The following is a 26436-nucleotide window of genomic DNA, read 5'->3' on the forward strand; positions in this document are numbered from 1 at the left end:
TATATATTATATTCAATAATTGTGGAATTGAGGCATCCGTGTAGATTTGTGAATAGACACACACACAAGATTTAAGTTTGTTTTCTCATATACATATGCACACAAACATACGGTCCCTAGCTTTGTCTCTTGAGACAGTCTAAGAGCAGCCATATTCCACGTGTTGAGTCTACCGACTGCCCTTATCTTAGCTTCTATGTGCCATTTTCCACTAAAGGGAAGGCTCCTTGGAGGAATGACGGATTCTAAGCCTGATGCAGGAAGAGTACAAGATGACACTGGAAACATCATTTTGTACCAGAAAGCAGGAATGTGGTAAAAAATTTGGGAGATATGGTGAAAGGATACAGAAGCCAGCTTGAAAAGGCTACCACTGGCCCAATTGAGGATAATTTGAACTTCAAGGTAAAAAAGGAGGCAAAATTATAGCCTATTGAATAAAATAGAAAGCAATGTGTCCATGAAGAAATAAATGAAAATAAATTGAAGCTTTTGTGAGAAAACTAATATTTTGTAGTTTCAAACTATTTCTATATAAAAATGATTACTAATTACAGAAAAAAAATAATTTCACACTGAAAAATTCTAGCAGACATTACTGTAATCCAGTGATCTAACTTAACATTATCAGTAATGGAATAAATTGAAACTATATGCCATCTGATAGAATGCATTCAGCAAAATCACTTCTAAGTTATTCATGCAAAGATGCATAATCTGAAACTACTCATGAAGCATCACTCAAGGGATATTTTACAAAAAAAATTAATAGACATAAAATAACCAACTTATGTCAAAGTCAAGAAAATCAAGATAAGGTTAAGGAACTCGTAGCTGATCCCTTTGTTATCAAGACATTATTGTGACTATTGTCAAACTACGCAGACGTCTGTGGATTATATAGAAGTAATGTGTTTAGGTTAATTTTTGTCTTTGATGATCATATTGTATAGGTAATTATATAGTTGAATGCCTTTCATATACTAAATTCATACTAATCTATTTGAGGCATCAGATCTGCAACTTATTTTCAAGTGATTCAGAGAAGAATAGTTCTTTTTACTGTACTTCTAACTTTTCTGTAAGTTTTTGTTTAATTTAAAATGAAAGAAATACCACAATTCTACCCTTAAATCATTTGCCAGATTTTGAAGCTGTATGATTCAGGAGTCTTAAGTACTACCCAAGAACCAATGAAAGGTAGAGGTCAATTTCCCTTTGTCTTTCAAGGCTGGGGAGATGATATCCACCAAACTCTCCATCGAAAGCCTGGGAGGGTCACATACAAGGAATAGGATGAACTGAAAGTGCACTGAGGCTTATGGAAAGTGCAGCGTTCTCCTTACCAAGCTCAACACCCAAGTGGATAGAGTTGATCAGCCATTCATTCTATCTGTTTCCCAGAGTAAAAAGAAAACACTCTTGTGCAAGATAAGAAAGTTTAGATCCTAGGCAGCTCTTTTACAAAATACGTCTAGATCAAAATAGAAAATTACTAGACACAAGTCAAGAAAATATGACTAATGAACAAGAGAAAAAAATAGACAAAAGAAGCATCCATACGGATGATCTAGGTATTGAAGTTAGCAGATAAGTTATTGAAATAAATATAATTTATATGCAAAAGAAATCACTAGAAGTGGATAAAGTGGAAGAACGATAGATTTAAGCAGATAATTAGAATCTATATAAAAAAATCAATAATATAATGGGTGGTTTGAAAAACGCACTGGGCCTTGCAAAATATGAGATTAGCAAACTGGAGGACAGATCACTAGAAAATTTTCAAAGTCAAAAAAAAGGAAGAATCTGTATTAAAACTAAAATTTTAGAGCATAAAAATTGTACAAAATCAGAAAATTCTCCAGTGGGTATAATAGATTAACCCAAGGAGAAAACAGAGAATGAGAAAGAAGCAATATTCAAAGAGATAATGACCAATCATGTCCAAAACTAATAAAACCATCAACCTGCAAAATCAAAAAGCTGTGTGCAACTCAGTCCTGTTAAAATTTTCATATGTGAAAATTTCTACTTTTATGGTATTTGTACTTTATGCATTTTGTAAGTAAGAAAAACAGGAGTTTCTTTACAGACATAAAGTTCATTTAGCAAAATTAACTAACATAATAATTTAACTAAAAATGTACATGACAGTAACATTTTAAACATTTCAACCAGTCAATTAACCATGCCCAACCTTTTAAATTGTTTTTTCAATGTGTTTACATGAATCTTTTGCTTAATTTTTTTAATTCAGCAAAATGTCATTAATTACATTTAATGCACATAACTTGTTCTCCATGATATCACAGCAAAACATTTTTTCACTTTGAATATTAAATCAATTACCTGAGATTAATTGAATTTCATAAGAAGAAAGTTTAAGATTCCATACTTTTATACATATTCATGGATTTGAAGCTAAAATGCTTGTAACATTTTTATTATATATCAAAGCTCTAAAATTTGTTTGAATTTATGTTTAATCATGCTTTAAAACAAACTTTTTTCATTCTTAATAATAAACATAGCTGTTAGTTCTGTTGAGTTGATTTCAAATACTATCGACCTTGTGTACCAGCAAGTGGAACCCTGCTCAGTCTTTTTGCTGCCATCATCTCAGCATCTCATAGTATATCAGAAAATGCTGCACTGCTAGGGTTTTCACTTCCAATTTTTTTAGAAGTGGGTAGCCAGATCTTTCTTCTCAGTCTGTCAGCTCTGCTGAAACCTGTTCACTATGGGTGATCCTGCTGGTATTTGAGATACCACTGGCATAGCTTTCAGCATCACAGCAACATGCAGCATCTGCAGTGAGACAACCGCAGAGTAGGTGGTTTGGTTTTCTGACCAGGAAATGAACCTGAGCCACAGTGGTGAGAGCACACAACCTTAACCACTCGACCATCAGGATCAGCAATAATCATCGTGGGTCAAGGAAGAGATGCTGATTGCTGAAAGCTGTTTAAGCAGGTTCCAGTTTGGCAACATTTGGCACTTAAATTCTGGATGAGTTAAATGTTGTAATTCTGTTTTACACCCAGAGTACCCATACCAGATATTCTTGGCTACTGCTCTATGCTCTAAAATTTACTGAAGTCTTTAGTAAATAGATCATTGAGAGGAACTTGTTTAGTATAAGAAAATCCAATATTAAATTTTCTAAATCAGGGTTTCTCAATCTATTGACTTTGAGGATGGACAGTCTTTGTTGTGAGGGGCCATCCTGTGTATTGTAGGATGTTTAGCAGCATCCCTAGCCTCTACCTTTTACATACTAGTGTCACTTGTCCCCTGACCTGAGTTATGACTATCAAAAATGTCTCGAGACATTTCCCAGTGTCCCTTGGAGGAAAGATCATGTCAAATTTGAGAACCACAGTTAGAAAATAAGGGTTTTTCTAAAAATAAAGGTGTTGGTATACCCTAAAGATCTTGTAATAGGTACAGAGTTCTCACAGATTTGGGCTTTTTTTATCATTAACTACTTGGTTAACACAGTTATCTATCCTTTAAGTATTATTAATGAGAACTAATCTACTGAGAGAGACACAATCACATCCAAACCAAGACTCTAATTTCTTTGATAATTCATAAGTGTGTGGCTTGCGAAAGTATGTTTCCACTTTACAAGTAATGTTTGACTTTAATGTTGAATAAGATCTTACAGGGCCAAAGAATAAAACAAGTCATGATTTATAAATAGATGTTGACAAAATGGCATTATAGGTTTTTCAACAGTGATCTTTATGAACATAGATCTTATCGCTATTTTTCTGATTTTGAGATTTCTTTCTGCTGTTTTCTTCCAAATTTTGTTAATAGATAGATAATGAATTTCCAGAAGACAGCACTTTCATTTTTAACTAAAGTATTTGAACAAAATTTGCTTATTACATATTTCTCTAATGTTATATGCCAGATATTTGATATGCAGAAATGAATATCTATCCTTCATTTATCTATTTCTTGCTTTCTACTCACATAGAGCATACAGATTTGTTTTTTATAAATTTCCTCAGAAAAAGTAGATTTTTGCATGGAAATGAAATTGTACAATAACAAAATTGTACTTTAAAGTGTGGCTATTTATAAGAAAAAGGGTCACTATAAAATTTAGTTAGATAACAATATACTTCCTTTTGTAAAAATTTGAGAGCACTCAACACTCCAGCAAGGATAACCAATGGCTTTCATAAAAAGCAAATAAAAGCAAGTCTGAATTCTCAAATTGAAATATAAACTTTAATAAGCGGTTTTTATAACTAAGAAAATCTGACATCAAGGCTTCCTTAAATATAATACAATATATAAGATTAAGTCACTTATGGCTACATTTAGAAAAAGAGAAAAAGTTTACCCCATATTTTCTTCTTTGTTTTCAGCTCAATGCCCTCATATGGTTAGGTACACTGTATAACAATTATGAATGTAGAGATATATTTTTCAGAAATATTTGTTATAGTGAATTAGGAACACGTATATATCCTACAAAGTTTAGGCTGTAATTTCCGATAAGTGGAAAGATCCCTAATAGAACAGGATTTGGTGAACGCTTTTTTAAAGGACCAAGTATGGAATATTTTAGGCTTTGCTAGTCATATATCTCTGTTGCAACTACCCACCTCTGCCATTGTGGCAGAAAATCTGCCATGGACATTGATGATTGTGCAGGTATCAATTAATATTCAATTAATATGACTCACAAAATTGAAAGCATCCCGAGGACATTGCTGCTTATTTTACACGGTTGAGTTATTTATCTCAACGTTGAAGTTTAAGAAATTCCGTCGCTGGCATGTAAGGATCGCTTCGTGCAGTCTAAACAGAAGCTTTGACTGATTTGGTTCCTTTTGACTGAACGGTTGAAGGGAGTTATTATAATTTTTCAAGATCAGGGAAAAAGACTCCAATAAATACAGCGCACTTTATGTTGGCAGAGACCTCTTACCGTTGAGAACAACTAAAAACATGAGATCACTGCCGCATGAACTATTTTATAATAACATAAATACTCATACATAAAAAAGAAATATTGCAAAGATCTTATGCTTCCTTCATCCCCACTGGCACTGCCCAGAAGCAACAAATTTTAACGTTCTCAGTTTATTGGTTCATCTATTGATTCCCTGCATTGCATTACATTGTATATATCAACTCCATTTCTTGATTTGTCAACTTAAACAGATTCAATTAACTCCCTACTATGAAAAAAGAGAATTATAAATAAACCCTATTTTCCCTTCTTAAACATCTCTGTAAGATTTTTCTTAATTTCTCCTATCAATTGCTTGAATCTTTCATATAAAATATTTGTGCTTCTTTCTCTTGTTAAATTACTGCAAGTCCTATTTCTTGGCTTTGTTTTAAGTAAGATGAAGAAATTGGCACTCAAACACTCAAACTTCTCTCAGTCTCTACTATGCGCCTTTACTTTTTGAATTCTTTTAATTGTTTTTTGCTTTTACCTTGGGAAGGTACATAACTTTTAAATAGAAAGTATAACACATTGGCCTCATGCTGTGTTTACAGGGTAAGTCAAGACATTGTAAACAAAAACATCAAATTATTATCAACATCCTCTGAATTACTGAAACAACTAGTGTGATTGGACCTATAGAGAAATAAACATAATGTAATCCCTTGTCATTCAAATGTGCACTTTGACGCCCATGGGAATGGTTTCTAAATGTCAAGGACAGAGTCCCCTCCCCATTGTAACATTCCGTATAGTGTTAAAAATCCATCTATATTCCAGTTTTCTTTCTATTTGCACCACAATTCTTGTACTTTTTTCCTGAAACTTCTAATTGGTTTTCTTTTTTTATTGACAGAAGAGTCACATCATGACATTATCATATTACTAATATCCTGTTTCTTAAGGAAATCATGCTAGTTATGATGCAAGTTTGGCTGCTGTAACAATGATCAAAATAACAGTATTTTTTGAAAAAGAAACATTTCTCTTTAATAATCTGTTCTTAAGAAAACAAAAGCTAATATGTCACCTCCATGTTTTAGGGACTCAGGCTCTTTTTGTCTTGATCTTCTTCCATCTTTATCATCGGGTTTCCATCCTCATCATTAGGTTTGCATCTAGGAGGTCTGTACCAGCTGTAGTAATATCTACATTCTAGGCAATGGGAGGGAAACAGTGAGGAAGAGGAGGGTATGAGTTTTGTCTTTCACTGTACTATCAAGAAATTGCACATAAAATATAGCTTTGGCAATTGCGCTAACTTATGCAAGTTCTCATCTGCAAAATTTAAATAATAATAGTACCTACCTGATATGGATGCTGTGAGAATTCAATAAGTTACCAATTAGAAAATACTTGGAATAACACATGCTGGTAAAAAAATAAGCACAGTGAATTTCTTTAATACTATTATTTTCACTTCTTTTGTTACTTATTGGTCAGAAATTAGTTATATGACTATAGTTTGTTGTAAGGAAGCTAATATAATTTTTTGCCTCACTATCATGTGCTGAGGTAAAACTTCTATTTTATAAGAGAAAAAGAGAAGACGTTAGAGGGACAATAGTAAGGTCTGTGATACATTGTGTTAATTAAAACAACAAGACGTCTATTCTTTTCCTGGTAATATTTTTCTCTAAACTTGGAATTCTTTGTTTTGATGTGGAGCCTTCCTATACTTATACTCATGTAATATAGCACCTTTTGTAGTCTTCTTTCTTTCACTTGTTTTCCATCTGATAGAATATATTCTTTTTTCTCTCCTGGTCTCTTTCTTCTTTGTGCCGACAGGACAAATAATACATTGTCTTAGTCCATTCAGGCTGCTATAACAAAATACTACAGACTAGGTAGTTTATAAACCACAGAAATTTATTTCTCACAGTTCTGGAGGCTGGAAAGTCCAAGATCAAGGTGGCAGCATGATCATGTTTTGGTGAGGGCCGTCTTCCTGGTTCATAGTCAGCACCTTCTTGCTGTATCCTCACGTGGAGGAAGAAGTTAGGAATCTCTGTATCTCTTCTATACAAAAACTAATCCCATTCATGAGGGCTACTCTCTCATGACTTAGGCATCTCTCTTTTCCTAATACCATCATATTTTTGGGTTAGAATTTCAACATATAAGTTTGAGGGGGACGCAAACATTCAGATCGTAACATACATCAATTCTTAATTGCTTATATATGTAAATATATTTCTTTAGTTCTTACATTTTGAATAATTCCTTTGCAGGATATTGATTTTAGTTCAATATCATTTTTTCACCAAAAGTTTTTAAGATCTCATTTAAAGATCCCCATTGCTTTTTAAAAGCAAGTCTTGCTGATGAAAAGTCTGATAGAATACTTTTTTTGTCTTTTGCAGATAAACTATTACATTTTTAAAAGATTTTATCTTTGATATGTATTCTGAATTTTCAAAAAGACATGTTAAAATGTCTATCATTTTTTATGATTCTTGCTGTTTAGGACTCAGTGAGATCTTTTAATCTAAAAATTTGGGGGTTTTTTTCACTCTGGGAATTTTTATTGTTTCTTTGATTATTTCTCCTGTTTTTCTTTTGTTCTTTCTTTCCAGATCATTTATTAGAAAATCTGCGAACTTCTTAGGTATTCCTCCATGTAACTTCATTTTTTAACTGTTTTTCAAATGTTGTCCTGGTGGTTTTTTTTTTCTTTCCCTCCCTTTATTTTACATGGTGAGAAATTTCCTACGATTTTCTTCCAGACTTTCAACTAGCTATTTTACTGTAACAATCCTATTTTAACTTCCAAAAATGCTGTCATAGTCTCTGATGATCCTTTTCCCAGAGTAGACTGTTTTTATTTTATAGATGTTATCTTTCATGAATCTGTCTAAAATACTAATGAGAATTATCTAAATTTTATCTTTTCCCTGGACTATTTTAGGTTCTTTTAAAATTAGTTATTTATCTGTTGTGTTGATGAATTTCCTCATATGGATGAAATTCCTTATTTGTCTTTTCTTATTTAAAAATGAAAAACAATGGCTTGCTTATTCTAAGTGCTTGGTTGGATAGTTCTTTCATTGTGAAATTCTATTTGGCCTCTCCCCTGAATATACAGCTTGTCTTTACCTCTGTGAGACATGCTAACTGATGGGTTTCAGTTTAGGGTGTATGGGTTGGGAACACAGATTCATGCTGTCTCCACTTCCCATCCTGTGTTCCCCAAACAAACATGGCCTAACTGTAAAGTGCCCATACCCACACTAGGAGTTCAGTCTTGCACAAGTACTTTAGGAAGAAAATATCTGCTTTAACCTTAGGCTAAAGTCATTACTGCCACTCTTTGTGTTATTACTCAGAAATTTTATCAGCCCCTTCCCAGTGATTAGATTTGCTGACTCCAAGATTTGAGTGTTTTCAGGGTTCAGCAGGAAAGAAATAATTCCACCTCCATTGACTTTTCCAATTCCTGGTTCCTGTTGTGGCTGATTATGCTCTGGTATATCACTCAATATGAACCCAACTGCCTTAGACCTTCCAGAAATAAATCAAAACCACTGGTCTATTGTTGTCCCATTTCTCACAGAAGTCTGAGAACTGCTTTTGATTATTTTTGTGCACTTTGGATTTTAGGGATGGAAAGAAGTAAATGCATGTTTTCAGTTTTCCATATCAAACTGTCTATGCCCAATGTACATGTCTGTGGACATGTCTATGTGTTTGTCTATGTCCAATCTATGGCAATCTTCAATAGTGGCATACGAACAAAAGGAACATTATTCACTATTCCAGTGTGAATACAATCAATGGCACTGGAAGCAGATGCTCCAGATTGTCTGAAACATAGGGACATAAAATCCTCTTGGGAAGGAAATTTATTTATTCAACGGGAATTCGTCAAAAATACTTATATTGTTTAACTAGCCAAAATGTAAAGTTTGTTCAACCTTTGGAGGAGGAGAATGGAATTAAATGTCAAGTCATTTATTTGGTTCAAGATATTACAAAATTCACTTGAAGTAGATGTGAGAAATGTTCTCAAGAGTTTAAAGTTCTCAAATAAATCTCATGTGCCTAGTGGGTGATAGAATTCATTGCTATGAAAAGCCTCAAATCAATCACATATACCCAGTAGGCGATAAGATACATTGCTATGAAAAGAACAAAGTTGCATAAGCTACAGAGTCTGAAAAACATGAAGTTAGATTGAGGTTTTCTCCTGAGTAGCTGTGTGAACTTAAACCACTTACTTAAACTCTTTGAATTTCTGTTTCTTCATCTAAAAAGAGAAGAACAAAATCTTTTCCTTGAAGGACTTTTAAAAGGATGAGAAGGAATGCTATACATAGTTGATATTTCATCCACAAGAGGTACTCAGTAATGTTGAAAACACTTGCAGCGATAAGAAAAGGTATTGAAAATACTAATTAGAATTATCTAAATTTTGTCTGTTCCCTGGATGATCTCTAATCCGTCCAAGATCAGCTATTTATCTTGGTATTTATGTAGTTTATATTATATTATCATATAAGTTCTAAAATTAACCTAAGTTGATAAAATAAGGTTACTTTACATAAAAGTATTTGTGCATTGACAAAAATAAAGAACTGCAGAAAATTATTTTTAAAAAATGAAGATAAAACTAGTTCTCTCTGATAATATATGTAGTAATTTTAAAAAGACCTACAAGGAAGTCTCATAAGAAGTCTTAAATAAGGTCATTTACTATTTAAATGACTTTACAATTTCTTATGTTTGATCTTCAGCCTTACAGAATCAAATAAATGATTTGTCAATATTGAGAATAAATTCTTTCTTAAGGGGAAAGCTTATGTTAACTGAGTTTCTCAGAAATGGTAAGAAATCCAGTATTATGTTAGAATGTCAATATTTTAATTTACATTAAGAATAATTGCTACAGGGATTACAAATTATTTGAAATTCATATAAATGGGACATTGTAAAGGTAAAACAAAAATATAAAGAGAATCATTATCAGCCAGTTAGGTCATTTACAATGGGAAATCACTGTCAGTGACACCCTGGAGCACCCCAAAATTTCAATATCTCCATCAGCCTCCACATTAGGGGTAACTTTGGATATAGGTCTTGAAGACTCAAATACTCATTTCTCCACGTTTCTGTCCCCCAAAGGAGAATGCTTGCATGAACATCGGCAAATTTGTCTTGTACTTTTACTTTATTTTTTTTAAGATTGTGCAAACCCTATTTTGAAGGAAATTTTCTTTTTCAGGTCATATGGATATCAAATAGAATAAGTAATATTAAACATTTACAGTGGTAAGCACTCTAAATTGAATATTTCTCTAAAGAATATTTGCATATCTCCATTCAAATCCATTTGGAGTATGAAATAAGGTAACATTAATTTATTCACATTGTATTTACTGAATACTTAATACAAACTAGTGACTATATATCAATCCAGAATCATAACTTCTCAGTAATGTGGAAATGCTGATAAAGATGCACAGTGAAGAGAAAACAAATGAGCATAAAGATACCAACAGTTCTCATGTGAAGCATCCCTGCTACATGGTGTCAGCACCCTCATCGATTCTATTCTGATTAAAGCTACCATTTTGCTAAAAGTTGCACCCATCTGAAAAGCGTGCATCTCTCTAACACCTGTGGCTGTTTAACATATTTCAATTACTTTACAAATGGTTTATATTTTATCATTTCCTCCTTACGGCATGCTGTCACATTCTACTTATTTCAAATATGTACCTAATGCAACTGAGGATTGAGGAGATGAAGGAACTTGCCTGGTGTCACCTAGCTCATTAATTGTAAAGCCAGAAGTTTATCGCAGTGTTACAAGCTGAATTGTATTCCCCCCAAATTCGTGTTGAAGTCCTGAGCTCCAGTACCTTAGAATGTAATCATATTTGGAAACAGGGTCTTTAAAGAGGTAATTAAGTTAAGAGGAGGTCATTAGAAGGACCTAATCAGATATGACTGATGTCCTTATTAGAAAGGAAACAGACAGACACAGACAGAAGAAATACCATATAAAGACAAAGGCAAAAGACAGCTATCTACAAGTGAAAGAAAGAGGCCTCATAGTAAATACACTGCTGACACTTTGATGCTGGACTTCTAGTTTCCAGAATTGTGAGAAAATAGATCTCTATTTTTTAAGCCACCAGTCTGTGGTGCTTTGTTATGGCAGCCCTAGCAAGCTAACATACTCAGATTAGAGCAGTTGCTCATAAACTCATAATCTGAGTGCTCATAGCCCATTTATAAACAAAACTTATGGAAATTTACAAGGAATTTATATGAAAATACAGAAAATCTGCAGAATGTTAATCAATTGTTTTCTCCACACATAAAATGAATTCATTGGATGTGTTACAAATAAACATAAGTAGATACTGTGATGGTTAAGTTTATGTGTTCACTTGGCAGGGCTAAGGAATGCCCAGATAGCTGAGAAAATATTATTTCTGGGCATGTTTGTGAGGGTGTTTGTGGAAGAGATTAGCATTTGAATCTTTAGACAGAGTAAAGAAGATCCCCCCTCACCAGTGGGGGAGGGAACCAATCAATTCATCGAGGGCCTGACTGAAACTAAAAGGCACAGGAAGGGTGAATTTGCTCTTTGCTTGAGCGGGGACATCCATCTTTTCCTGCCCTGAGACATTCTCTCTCCTGGTTCTCAAGCCTTCAGACTCAGACAAGGACTTGTACTATTGCCTCCCTCCTCCCATTCTCAGACCTTTGAACTGGAACCGAATTACACCACCAGTTTTCCTGGCTCTCCTGTCTGCAGACGGCGGAACTTGGTACTTCTTGGCCTCCGTAATTGCAAGAACAGTTTCCTATAGTAAGTCTCCTCTTGTATCTATCTATCTATCTATCTATTCTATCTATTCTATTGGTTCTGTTTCTTTGGAGAACCCTGACGAATACAGATACCAATTCTCCTATCTTAGGTGGAGTTCTTAAATAAAAGTAAAATGAACAAAATGACACCAGCAATATAGGAACTATTAGCAGGAGTTATTTGGTGATGAGATAAAACTGATGATTTTGGTATCATCACCACATTTTCTATAGTATACAGTGTTTTTCGATTAAGATCAATTTATTTTCAAAATGCATATTAAATATTATCTCAAATATTTAATTCAGTAGTTACTGAGTCCACTACAGGAAATGCATCTGCTAGATGTGTGGAGAAAATGGGAGAAGAACACACAGTCTGATAAAGCATAATCACTATAAATATATCCAATATGATTTGCTTCCTGAAATCTTTAATGGTCACTTTTCTGTTATTACTTATTTTTCTCATTAAGCACTGGTGGCAAATTACTCACCTCTGTCAGAATCAGAATTTCCTATTAGGAAAATTCTAGAATTTCCCTCTTGAATTCTCTTCCAATTCCATGTGGGTAGGGGTGGGAACACTATTCAAGTCCTAGTGCAAAGCTCAGGTGAACAGGAGAGTCTCATCATTTCTTGTTGCTGTTGCATGTGGTTCTGGACTGTTTCAAGGGCTGGTTGGTATCAATGCAGTGATGCTCCTGACACATGAACCTCTGAGGCCAAGTCACCTGACGGTGTCCCATGTTCGAATCCCTGCGGTAATGTACTTTCAGTTCACATGCTCAGTTATTTGGGGTTTGCCTTAAGTGCATGGGTTAGAAAAAGCTTCCCAGGGCAGATATAAGTCATGCCCCAAACAGCTTTAATCCCTGAAGACTCTTATTCTGAGCTTGGGTAAAACCCAAACTTTTCCATCTCTCTTGGTGACTGCTGCTTTTGGGTTGTTTTGCCCTCCTGCCCACTGATGCACTGCCTCTTTAGAGAGGATTTCTGAAAACCCAGGGATATGTTTCAGGGCTTGTCTTTGCAATCTCAGAAACTTTTAGTATACTTTCTATTTTTTCCTCAGGGCCCTGAGATGCCTTCTGGCCAAACATACCCATCAACAAAGGAAGATCACTCAAGTTTTTCTTTATGAGCCCACACTCTGCTCTAAATTGGTGGTTGTTTTGAATGACATCAGAGAGTCTAGCTTTAATGTAAGTAAATATTTTTAAATGAGCAACCAACTTAATCTCTACCTTAACTGATATTCTGTTACAAGGAGATAAATAACTGGCCTAGGGTTAACTATTGGGAGTGAGTGCACATTTAAGGCTTAACATTCCACATTCCAGTACTTTCCTTTTTTTCCCCTCAATCTTCTTTATTCATCCTTTGTTCTTCTGTGTATAATTCTATGTACTCCTCCCATATCATCATAATTTTCTCTATAATTAAGACTCTACAATTTATTTTCTTTCCCCACCAGTTCCTCTCTCATAACATAGCCAAATAATATAGCAAAATTAGTGATAATTTTTATTGTTGTTAGTTAAATAAGTGATAATTGTAAAAAGAAAAATGAAGACAAGGAAAAATATAACTTCTATCCAACTAGTTAAAGAAAACTTCGTTAGCGCTACTATGTTTTCCCTGTCCTGTAACCCTATTTCTTCTCCACTATGTCTCTATTTGTTTGCATATGTTTGTGGCAGGAAAAAAAAAATGTTGATATATTCTTCATTGTTTTCCTTCCTTCTCCTTTTCTTTATTATAGCAGGCTGTTCATTGAATCAGTTGATAAACTGAAATTCTGTCTTTTGAACAAAAGGCATAGGTCCCGGAGGAGGAAGTTGGAACAGATATATAGAGCAAGTGTCTGGAAAAAGGAAGAAAAGAGGAAGATTTGTGCATCTTAACAGCAGAGACTACCCACAACCTACTTCTAGGCATCAATATGGAAAAGGGAGCCAAACTCATGAAGTATAAACACTATTATCTGGGTTTCACAAAAAACAGCCTGAGGCAGAGAACCTATTTGCTAACAATTATTTGGCAGAGTGCACTGCCAGGACAATAAGAATGAAGGATAAAGGAAGTGAAATAGGGAAGGAGGAAGAGCAAATACAAAGTGATGCTTCACCAAGCTGGTGACAGCTTAGCATCAAAACACAACCAATTGCTGTAACACTTGAGGACATCTCCCAAGAGCCTGCTTGGAACTATTGCATTTCAAAACAGTCCATTGCTGGTGAAAGAGAGCAAAGGAAGATTGAGTGATTAATTTGCTGTCTCTTTCCTGTCTTTTACCTTATTGAACTTCTGGGATGTAACTTGGCCTCCACAATCACACAGTTCTGGGTTATGTTTTCCAGTCCCTTTAAGCAGTCATTGGGTAAAAGGAGAGCCATCATAGGCCATGCCTTTTGGTCTTTCCTTATCAGTGAGTGCAAAGAGGGGTGGAGGTGTTCTTGGATAGTGGTAGAAGCAACAGCAATGGCACCCTGAGCTTTAAGACTGTGAGTACAAGGTAAACTATCAACAGAATGAAGCCAGCATTTCCTTGGTCAAGGCAAATGACCAAAGCCCAGAACTATGGCATAATTTGGAGGGGATCCGTGAAGATCAGAAGTAAGCTTTTCTACTAGCGTGGCAATATGAGCCTTTCAATGAGAAATTAATTTTTATTTATGTTTTCAGTTCTTTAATTTTTTACCTGCTATAGGAAAAGGTCTTATCTGGGATTGTGCGAAACAAACCCGCAATCAAGGGCTGACAATGAAGGTGATAAGACATGCCCAAAGCATATTTATAGTGCTCACAATTTTGTTGCATAATTAATATGGAAATATGAAATGGACTCTCAGGCATCACAGCTCAGCAACATCAGAGGACCTTGATGAGACAGAGTTTCAAAGTACTACAGAACACTGTTAAAACGAAAAACAAAACAACCTGGGGGGATGGATGGCAGAGGCAGTAAAGAGAAGGTCAGTGAAGTTTTTTGTTTTGGAGGCAGTTTTTTGATGAGATTGTTTCTCTGACTTTCCATAAGAGCTAGGAAAGAATTTGTGTGAGCAATTATCTTTAAGGACTCTCTCTTACATTCTAAATTTCGAAGAGAAACAAATTGTCACAAAGAAAATAAAATTTTTCATAGTTAAAAAGAAGTATAATCTGATAGAGGACAATCTCACCTTTTGATCTTTCCCAACATCTAAAGTTGAAGGAAGTCATAGAGATGGAGTTGTGGGCTTGACTCAAACGAGAGAATAGAATCAGAGGCCACATCAATGTAGTTAGGAAATTTGGAGACATCAGGGTACATCAGCCCTCAACCATACATCAACTCTACTCCCATGCCCTTCCTCCTGATTCTACCTCTGGACTGTGTAAGTCTGCCAGATATGTGACATGACCTTAGAGGGATTCATAAGAAGAAGTGAGGTCAAGGTTAATGTCTTACTGTAAAATACAGAATTTAGAGAGAGAAATGAAGTTGCATGAAAGAAAAATTAAATTGGAGTTTTGCACAATTGACTTTGTTGACTGACATTCTCCCTACATATTTATATATATATACTCCTTAAGTATATACAAACAGAATATTGACAACACATCACAAAAATATGAAGTTATGTCTCATTTTTAAAACTTTGCCTTATTTAGTATACATTTACCAATATTGTTAATGATATAAAAAGTACATTTAAGTACTGTATTAAGATAAATAGATTTGCTATGATATACTTATTTGTACTTCTGTTAGTGAATATCTTGTTATATAAACTTTGTGCAAACCTCTGATTACTCCCTGAAGAAGCATTTCTAGAAGAACTATTACTTGTAAAATTTGTAAAGACTGTTGGGGTATTGGAAAAGTTCCCTCCAGAAAATTGATTCCAATTTACAATCACTCTAGAAGTATATTAAAGGTCTTGTTTTAAGACGACTCATCACCAGAATTATTATTCAAATGTGTGGTAGGTAAACAAGATATGTTGTTGTTATTAATTACTATTAATTCTACTTTTTGGTTACTAGTGAAAATGAACATGTCTTAACATACATACTGGTTATTTGCATTTTTTTTTTTTTAGGAAGATTAGCCCTGAGCTAACTACTGCCAATCCTCCTCTTTTTGCTGAGGAAGACTGACCCTGAGCCAACATCCGCGCCCATCTTCCTCTACTTTACACATGGGATGCCTGCCACAGCACGGCTTGATAAGTGGTGTGTAGGTCTGCACCTGGGATCTGAACTGGCAAACCCTGGGCCACCGAGGTGGAACATACAAACTTAACTGCTGCACCACTTGGCTGGCCCCTGGTTATTTGCGTCTTTTCTCTTTGAAATATCTGTTCATTCACTGTGATTTTTTTTTTTAATCTTAGTGGATCCCTTTTACTTTCTTATATTTAAATGTACTTCATAGCACAAAAGAAGGAATTGATTTGGCCTAGCAATATCACAGTAAACTACGTGGATTTGGGGCATAGATCTTGTGGTCAGTTTACAGGGTTATGATTCCTAATTTACCACTGATTAGTTCAATGAGTTTGGATAAGTTACTTATCTTTAAACTTCAGTTTAAAACTTCAAACTCATCGAACTCATCTATAAAGATGGAAATATCAAAAATATATAAGTCCTAGTGTGTGATTTAAATGACATAATATATCCAAAATAATTAGCATATACTGGCACATTATATATGTTGAATAAAAGTTAATGGTTATAATCAGAGGAATGACAGTTAACACTTCTGCCAAAGAGGAACTTGGATTTCAATCTGAGTGTCAAATTACTGAAAAAAATAAAAACCAGGAAAGCAATATTTTTTAAAAAATGGTGTTGGTGTGCCAAACCAAAACGTGAACAATTTTGTTTTAAAATAACTTGTCAAATATATAATAATCAAGTTAATGAACTCATTCTTTGTCATAAGAAATGAGTGGTTTTGATGTTGCAGACCCATCGGATTAAGGAAGAAACTCCCTACTATGACATTATAGAACCTTCTTTGAAGCTATGAGAACATTATTTGATCTTGTTGATTGTTGTTGTTGTTATTTCCTCAGGTGTGTAGTCTGTTGACTGAGAAAGTGAATCAGCTTTTAAAAACATTCTAGTCTTTTAAAATATATTTTACAAATGCAAATACCAAAGTTATATCCATTAGGCTGCACTTGAAGCAAGTAAGAGAAACATTCAACAAAAAGTGAGCATAAAAATGTCCTACCTTCAAGCACAGGACATGTACAATTCACTTAACGAGATGTCCAGAGGTGAGCTCTCCTACTGTTGTTTTGGTGGCTCAACAATGCCATCAAGGACTCAGGCCTTTCATCCTGCTTCTCTGCCATTCTTAGAGACTTGCCTTTCATGATTGCAAGAAATCTGCAGTGATTCCAGTCTTTGGGTCCTCGTTGAACAGTAGTCAAAGTAGGAAAGAAAGCAAAAGGAATTAGGAGTCTTCTCTCCCTTTAAGTCTCTCTTTCACCTATTGTTTCCCCATAGTTCCTCCTGTTACTCTTTCTCTTACATTCCCTTGCCAGTACTAGATCACACATCAAACTTTAGACTAACTAGGGACAAGGAATTTACCTGAAGGGGCTTCAACAAATCATAATCTATACCATGGGGGCCATCAAGCTTTGTTGCTTGGACAAAGCTGAGAAACATAAAAAAAAAAAAGGGGCCCAACTGTTCGGTAAGTGTCTCTGTTCTATTTTGAGCATTTTAATTTATGGAGGTGACAGAGTGACAAGACAGAGACATCAATTTCATTGAGGGAAGAATTAATTACGTTTGCCAAGAGAAGGTGGCATGTCACACCATGCAGGGCCATATGGGGAAGTACCAGTCGTGGGCAGGAGACAGAGGGAGGGAGGGGAAAACACGGCTCAGAGCCTTTATTGTGTTTTCCCTGGGAACTACTAGTCAGGGCAGGGAAGCAGTATAGTATTGCTTGTTTGAATAATGTTGCTGTTTTCAGCTATATGGGTGGTCTCTAGCTGTCTGGTTCATAACCCTGGGTTGATTTAGGGCAGAGGAAATATTGGCATGGTGTGTGAGAGTTGGATAAAGGAGGTGGTTGGGGGCATGGACTCAAGGTTGGTTGATTTGCACATGCGAGACGTGTTCCTAGGCAAGTTTATTATCTTAAGAATTAGCTAGCCCTGGGAGGAACAGTCTCTCCCAGGCCAGGTGAACCCCTAAGATGTCAAGGCATCACAAAGTAAAGGAAATAAGAAGATATGAGTAAGCAAACAAACATCACCAACCAAAATAATCATTAATAGTCGAGATGTATCAAATACATAGGCTAATCATATTTGTTTTCTTATTTAAATCCCACACAGCATTGTGATAAAAATCTCATTTTTATTTTGACACCCATATAAGTTAAGTATCATGTTCAAAATCACACAGTTAATGATCGATGGAGCTTGGATTTCAATTCATTCTGATTCATGAGCTCAAGTTCTTAATTAGGACTCTATTCTTTATTTTCCAAGAGTTTTAATTCAGACACTTCAACTTTTAATTCAGATACTTCTAAAATCATAGAGGAAAATGATTAAACAATGAAGCACATTATCTCAATGATAGTTTACTAAAAAACAACCCTTAGTCTTTTGGAAAAAAAAGTTTTACACTGAAAATTTAGCTCTGAAGAAATGTGAGGAAGACACAATCAATGTAGTTAAGGGAGGCTAGTTTGAGACGCTAAAATTAAGCGATTATTTCTTTGCCCTGACCCAGATGGAAAATCAGCTTTGAAAATATGAAGCATGCTTTAATGCCAATTGATAAATTTTTACTACAGATAATATGTACTTTCTACTATATACTATGGTGAGAGGTATGAAGATTTTAAAATTACGGAAATAATCATTACCACTGGGTATTCATCTCTGAGGATCTCTCCTGCTCCAGTACATTGTTGAGTGTCCTTTGTAGCAATATCATGACCAGATCAAGAGTTACAGTAGAAGCCTCAGGTACTGAGATTTTCTACTTTTGAACCAGAACATGGTATTTTTTTTTTTCTAATAATGAAAGAGCTGATTCAGGGCATATAAGTAGACTTTGCCAAGATTTTCTTTTTCATACTCCCTGTGGGTGTTAGCTTTGAAACTTACCTGAAGACAGGAAAGCTATGTGCTGTAGTGGAAAGAACATGATCCTTGAAGTCATCTTAAACTGCATTTGAGGACCTGCCCCGTTTCTTGACCCAGAGTCATTGGGACTGGTTATTCAATATAGCTGAGCCTCTGTTTCCACAGCTGTAAAGTGCATGTGTACTGAGGGTGGAGGAAGGAAGAACATCACTTACGATAAAATTGGAAACATTGAAGAGTTAACCTATATAAGCTAAGTGGCACATAGTATGGACCCCATGAAACATTAACTTGCTGTTGCCATCTTTCTCTAGCAGGTCAGGTCATGCTTCAAGCCTCACGTCCAATCCCCTAGTTGATCATTATCTGAATTAACAAAATGCTCTCTCAAATTCTCGTGAGAGTGTTCCTTCTCCTCTCCCCTTTCTTATTTTCTATTTGATTCCTCCTCTAAGTTATTTACACGATAACAAGCCTTCACTACCCCCTAGAAACTTCTAAAAACATAAACACAGAGATTGGATGTTCATGACGATTATTTCCCCAAGGAAGCGTCTTAGTCTATCAGGGCATTTTAGAAGTTTATAGCTCACATCATAGTAAGCTCTTCCCACTTGGTCCGTTTCTTTTCCTAGCCTGATCCCTCATCTTCCCCAAGTTTTTTTCTCTATTCCTTCCCACTGATGTAGACTCTTGGACCAAGGCTGCTGGAATGATAATAAGGACCTCAAGGTCTTCACATTCTCTGTTGCTCATTTAATGGTCATCTTGAGAACTTGGTTATCTAAAATATTATTTTAATTGTGTATTTAATAATTGCAAACCAACCCCATTCGATATATTGTAAACGTTAATTCTGAAAGAAAATATTCAGTTACAACAGATGTATACAAGTTACGATGATTTCAGTAACTTAACCCAATGAATATACATGTAACTACAAAGACTATACATATAGATAGGTATAGAGAGAGCAAACTTATTTTCCCTATAAAGATCTTTATCCAGCGCTCGTGATTAATTAATGCATATTTGATGACAACAATTGTTCAGGTATTCTTTTCCACTTTTCTTAGTCTCATACAAGTGAATCATTATGATGACTGGCATTTTATCCTGAATAAGTGTTCAGAACTTTCAAATAATTCATTATTAAATTATAAGATATATAGAGAAAGGAATATAAATCATAAATGAATAACCAGATGTATTTTCAAAAACTAAACACACCTGCATAAGGAACACACTGATGAAGAAGCAAACTTGATAGTTACCCTTACAGGGGAGAGATCATGATTGCTAGGAAACAAACTTGACCAGTGCATGTGTCAGTGATCAATCAGATATATTGTGATTCATTATAAGGAATTGACCTTTCCCAATAATGGGAGCTGATTAAACAGTCTTTGTAAGGCTTTTGTCTTCATGTCTGGTGTGCTTGATGTTCACAGGGCAGGTGGTCAGGAAGAGAAGATGGATATAAAGTGGGTGAGAGCTATGGCAGGCTGGAACCAACTAAAGTGAGCAAGTATCTATGTCAATTCCCACTCTCTCCCACCTCCATGCTGTGTACATCTCACAGGGTAAGCTGACACCCTTCCTCTTGGAAGCTAGCTCAAAAGTTGCGAAGCTGAAGAGGAACACGGAAAGGTAGAGCAGTTGCAGGCCCAGCTGCTGCCGCACAGCAACCAGCTGAGCTAGCAGATAAGCAATGATATGTGTGAGATGCAGAAGTGCCTGCCTGAATTTCTGAGAGTGAAAAACAACATCACTTCTGCTTCACTTCTGACTCTACATATCTCTTGTGGTCCACCATAACCAGAAACACAGAGCGAAGGTAATTCTGAGAAAAATTGACATTTCACAAAACCACTAGAACTGGTATCCCCAAAGCAGCCCTTGGGCATGCTTCTATTCTCTACCCTACCCAAAGGTAACCACTATCCTAACTTCTAATGCCAGAAATTAATATTGCCTATTTTTGCATTTTACACACAGTGGTTCCCCCCTTTTCTGTGGGAGATACATTTCAAGACCCCTAGTGGATGGCTGAAACCACAGATATTACCAAATCCTATATATATGATTCTTTTTCCTATACATACATACCTATGATAAAGTTTAATTTACAAATTAGGCATAGTAAGAGATTAACAACAGTAACTAATAATAACATAGAACAATTATACCAATATATCGTAATACAAGTTACCATAGATCTTAACAACCTCAGCACATGATTATTTGCTTTCCTTATTAAGCTGAGAACTTTCACCTTTTCACTTAGAGGAAGCACTTTACTCCTTCTCTTTGGCATATCTGATTTGCCAGCATCACTACTCTTGCACTTTGGTGCCATTATCAAGTAAAATAAGGGTGACTTGAACACAAGCACTGCGATACCGTGATAGTAGATCTGATAACCAAGAGGGCTGCTGAGTGACTAATGGGCGGGTACTTATACAGCAGAGATACACTGGACAAAGGGGTGATTCACGTCCTGGGCAGGACAAAATGGGATGGTTTGAGATTTCATCAAGCTACTCAGAATAGCATGAAATTTAAAATTATGAATTGTTTATTTTTAGAATTCTCCATTTAATATTTTCAGACAGTGGTTGACCTTAGGTAACTGAAACCTCAGAAAGCAAAACCATGAATAAGGAAGGATTACTGTAAATGGAGTCTTGCAATATAAACTCTTTTGCATCTAGTTTCTTTTACTCAATGTTATGTTTGTTAGACGCATACACATTATTGTTGTTAGTTGCTGATGGTTCTTTCTCATTCCTGTGTAGAATTGCCTTGGGTGACTACGCCACAGCTGATTTGTTCTTTCTACTGTTGATGGACATTTGGATTAACTCCAGTTTAGGCCTATTTTGAATAATGGCTATTAACATGTTTTTTGGGGGCCGTGTATATGCATTTCTGTTGAGTTAATATCTAGAAGAGGAAATGCAAAATCACGTGATATGCATATACACAGCTTTAGTAGAACACAAGCCGTCAAACAATTTCCAAAAATAGTGTACAAATTCAAATTAGGGTCTCAATGGCTCCATACCCTTGCCAAAATTTAGTAGTATATGTCTTCTTATTTTTAGTCATTTTTGGTGGATGTGTGATGGTGGTATATCCTTGAAGTTTTAAATTCTATTTTCATAATGATTACATTGGACATATTTTCATATTTCATCAATGATTCTGATATTCTATTTTCTGAAGTACTTGTTCAAATATTTTGCCTTTTTTCAAGAGAGATACCTTGGTCTATCTTCCTCTTATGGATTTGTAGTTCTTTATATATACTTGAGATATGACTTATTTGTTGAATATATATGTGTTACACATGTCATCTACCACTCTGAGTTGTCAATTTGTCCTCTTAATAAACATGCATGACTTTTTGATTTATATAACAAGAAGCTCTTAGTAAAATATGAGATCAAACACTTAGACTACAATAAATAGGAAAGTAGTTCAAAATGCCTTAATCAGATAATTAAAGAAACTATTTGTTAATCTAGACAGACACATTTAAATTTATTTGTAAAAGAAATTAATATAGTTTGTATAGTTATAATATACTTTAGAAACAATCAGTTGGAATATTTTTAAATGTGTTTAATATACGGTTAAATGATTGCTTTAATATGCAGAGTAAAAGTAAAGCCTTAAACTATTTAGAAAAAAGTGGTATTACTTTTGATGAAACTGTTAGGTAACTTTATAAAATAAAAAATACTATTTTGAGTGGAGCATAATTATAAAATACACAGTGTCATGTGGTATTAAAATAAAAAGTCAAGGATGCAACTTGCCTTTTACATCGATAAAGCCACTACAGGTGACTGATAGGGGAAATGAAAGTCACACTTCAATTAGCCTCTATTTATACAAGCTTTTGCTTCTTTTCTTACTTTTCAATTTTACAATTCTATTCTCTCTCTTTTTCCATTCTTTAGTCACTCTTCCTCCTATTTAGGTAAAAGCATGTTGGGATTTCTCCAGGTCTAAAGGAAAATCCATTACTTTAATAAGCTTCATCAGGCACTTAGTCTAAAACTCTGTTAGCTTTAATACAGTGCACGGCCATTATTAGCCCAGGCCAGTTTCCTCCAATTTAGCGCCTATGAGTATCGAGTGACTTAACCACAGGATTCTGAAAGACCGAGGTACTTTCTCATTTCCCCAATAGAATAAAGGAGACAGCTCATAAAGCCATCTTCTGCTCTTTGTAGTTATTTTCCTATTTAAAGATGGTCTCCATAATCTAATTGGCATTCCTTTCCATTCTCATCTAGTACTTGAAGACAGGAATGAGAATGTAGATGGTTTCTTATGACTACTTTCCTGTAGGTTGTGTTTTAAGTGTGTTTTAAGAATGAATCTAATGCATTTCCTCAATTGCTTCATTCCTCTTCATTGTGGTTTATTGGTTTAGACTAAGAGAACTGCTTTACAAAAAATTATCTTTCTAAAATAAAACAATAATATTAAAATGTCTCATCCACATTGACACCAGTGGGGAAATGATGCCAAAATTGTCCTCTTGGAGAATGAGACCATACCTATCAACAAAACTCATCTATCAATGTTCCAATTTGCATGATTAGGAAAACCCAAAGTGACCTGGATAACAAAATTTATTAAAAAGAGTTCAATTGGATAAATTTGGCAGTCTACTCAAGTTAGGTATAAACTAGTGAAGTCACTGCTGATTAAGCCAGACCATATATTGCTGCCAGGTAAGGACACCACTTATGTTCTTAACTTGAGTACAATTTGAGTCCATTGTTTTCTCCTCAAAGTATTCTTTGTCCAATGAGACTGTGAATTGGCATATTCTACCAGTACAAAATACTGCTCAGTCTTAGAGTGCCACAAGACTTCAAAGAAGCACCTTCCAAATCCCAAAGGATACGTGACCCCTCAGCACCTCCCTGCCAAAATTCCTCAAGCATACTCCAGTTACCTGCCACTTAGAGTCAGTGCATCCACATCCCCATTTGTCTTAGTCAAAAGAGCAAAGCAATCTTTAATGTACTGGGCAGGAGAGAATAATCTGCTTCCAATCATACTTAGGTAACTGTATTAGCATTGGAACACCTTTATTCACAGCTACACCTCTATCTGTTCAGCAACTTCAACCCTTGAGTTTCAAACGTAATAAATAAAAATTATTAGTCATAACTAAATGATAGCTCCAACTCTTTAAGTCATAAAGGGGTGCTATTCTCCAGATTATCCAGATGTAGTCTTTAGGTAGAGCTTAAAATGAGTAAGAATATAACTTCTCTTCTCCAGACAAGATAGGTCAGGTGGTCCCTCCCAGTATCAGCCATTTGTTGGGTCTGCATCTTATATAAATATGTGAGTATTGTTATTTTTTTCTAGGTACTCTTGTCAATAAGAGCTACTACTTCATTCCTTGGCATCATGATCCAGTTATGCATCCTCTTTCCATTTTACATCATATTCCCTCTATTTCACATTGTAATTATTTTAGTCCGTATCTTTCTTCCCCCAGTGAGGTACTTGTTCAGGTACATTCAGCAAGCAGTAACATTGTTTACACCAAGACTTTTTCCTTCACCAAATTTCCAGGGTGATGTCATAAAATTTGATGGGTAAAAATTACAAGAATATTCCTGACACTTGATAATGGTACCACTTCACAATAGCCTTACTTTAGCAATTTGCAGTAAGGTTAAATCTACTTCCAACGTTCTATTTGTACTACATGCGGCCAAATTTAGCGATGTGGTTATCATGTCATATAAAGTGATGCCTCTGCTACCAGCACAAGAAAGTAAAGCTCTTGCCCTTTAACAACCAGATGGGGGAGATGAAAGAAAAGAAATAGTAAGATAAGAAAGATGTGGATATGTGTTTTATCATATCCCACTCCATCATTCCCCTCTCTCAATTCTAGTAACAGCTCCACTAGAATCTTCTAGACACCCTTGATACACAACCTGAGACTTACTAACTCTTTCAGGCATCCTTTTAAGCCCCTTTCCTTTTTTAACTAACAGATGTTTTATTTGCATATTCCAATTTTTAGCAAAACACTGCTCCATTGGTGATAAAGAATGTGATATGTCTTTATATGACATTTTATGCCCAATTTTCTTTTAGTGACAAGAAAGTACTGTCAATCTAGAATATACAGTCTATAAGTAAAGAAATTTCCAGAGAGACAAAACCGGAACATGTCATTTTTAATAAGCTGGCATAAGAACCGTTTTAACAAACTTCCATAGACTTTAAAAAAATTCCATAGGCTTTAAAAAAAATGTAAGAAACCCAGGGAGAAACACCAAAAAGAACAAATAAGCTAGTAAAGATAAATGATTGATATTCTTGATAAGCAGTTTTCAACCAAGGATGAGGGCAATTTTGTCTCCCTTTCCCTAGAGGACATTTGACAATGTCTGGAAACATTTTTTATTGTCGCAGCTGGGGCAGGGAAGATGCGTGCTGTTGACACCTAGTGAGTAGAGACCAATGATGATGCTAACCATCCTACAATGGACAGAGTAGCCCTTCCCCCAACAAAGAATAATCCAGCCCAAAATGTCAATATTGCTGAGGTTGAGAAACCCTAATCTATATAGACAATTAAATCTCTTTAAAGACTATTAGTTGTTGAAAGCAAATAAATGTGCACTTTATATCACATGTAGAACTAAAAAGTATAAAAGTAAGAATACAAAGGGTAGAAAGGCAATAATAAGTGATAGATTATCATAAAGTTCTTAAAATAATCATGCTGTAGCACAATTCTTTGGAGCATAGGACCAATACATTACAGAGGCATATTGAAATCCCTAAAAGAGCCATCAAGAAATAATGCAAAAAGACTTATCTTTAAAAGTCATTAGAGGAGATAAAATAGAACAATAAACAATATTCGATTCAACTTAGGCAGGAGAAAAGTAATGAAGAAACAAAGAACAAATGGGATACATAGAAATCAGCTTAAATCAATAACTGCATTGAATGTGAATAAACTAAAAACCCTAATTAAAATTCAGATTCACCAGACTTGATAAGAAAGTAAGACTGTATGTATTATTTATAAACAAAGAAGAAGAAATTATAATTGACTACTGAAGACACAAACAGATTGAGAGTAAAAACAGGAAAAATATTTACATGCAAAATCTATATATAATAATACTGATGTGGCTATGTTAATATTAGAGAAAGTAGATTTCAAGACGAAAAAAATTACTAGAGATAGAAAAGGGTGTTTCATTAGGTGAAAAGATCAATTGATCAAGAGAATACAAAAATACTATATATGTGTGTTCCCAATAACAAAGCTCCCAAATACATAAAGCAAAATTAACGGATTTTAATACTTCTTCTCTACAATGAATTGAGAAACACAAAGGAGGTAAGGATATGGAAGATTTGAACAACACTATCAACCAATTTGACTTAATGAACAAATATAGAAGACTGCATTCAACAAAAGTACAAATCCTTCTTAAGTGGGAGAACACA

The 26436-nt window shown here is 34.9% G+C and overlaps 1 pseudogene; it reads left to right on the plus strand.

The window, feature by feature from the left end:
* The first annotated feature begins 333 nt into the window (after positions 1-333).
* Positions 334-26436, plus strand: part of LOC124231532 (magnesium transporter NIPA2-like) — a 165266-nt pseudogene continuing 139163 nt past the window's right edge.

Source organism: Equus quagga, chromosome 21 (genome assembly GCF_021613505.1).
Source record: "Equus quagga isolate Etosha38 chromosome 21, UCLA_HA_Equagga_1.0, whole genome shotgun sequence".
In the NCBI taxonomy this organism is placed as follows: Eukaryota; Metazoa; Chordata; class Mammalia; order Perissodactyla; family Equidae; genus Equus; species Equus quagga.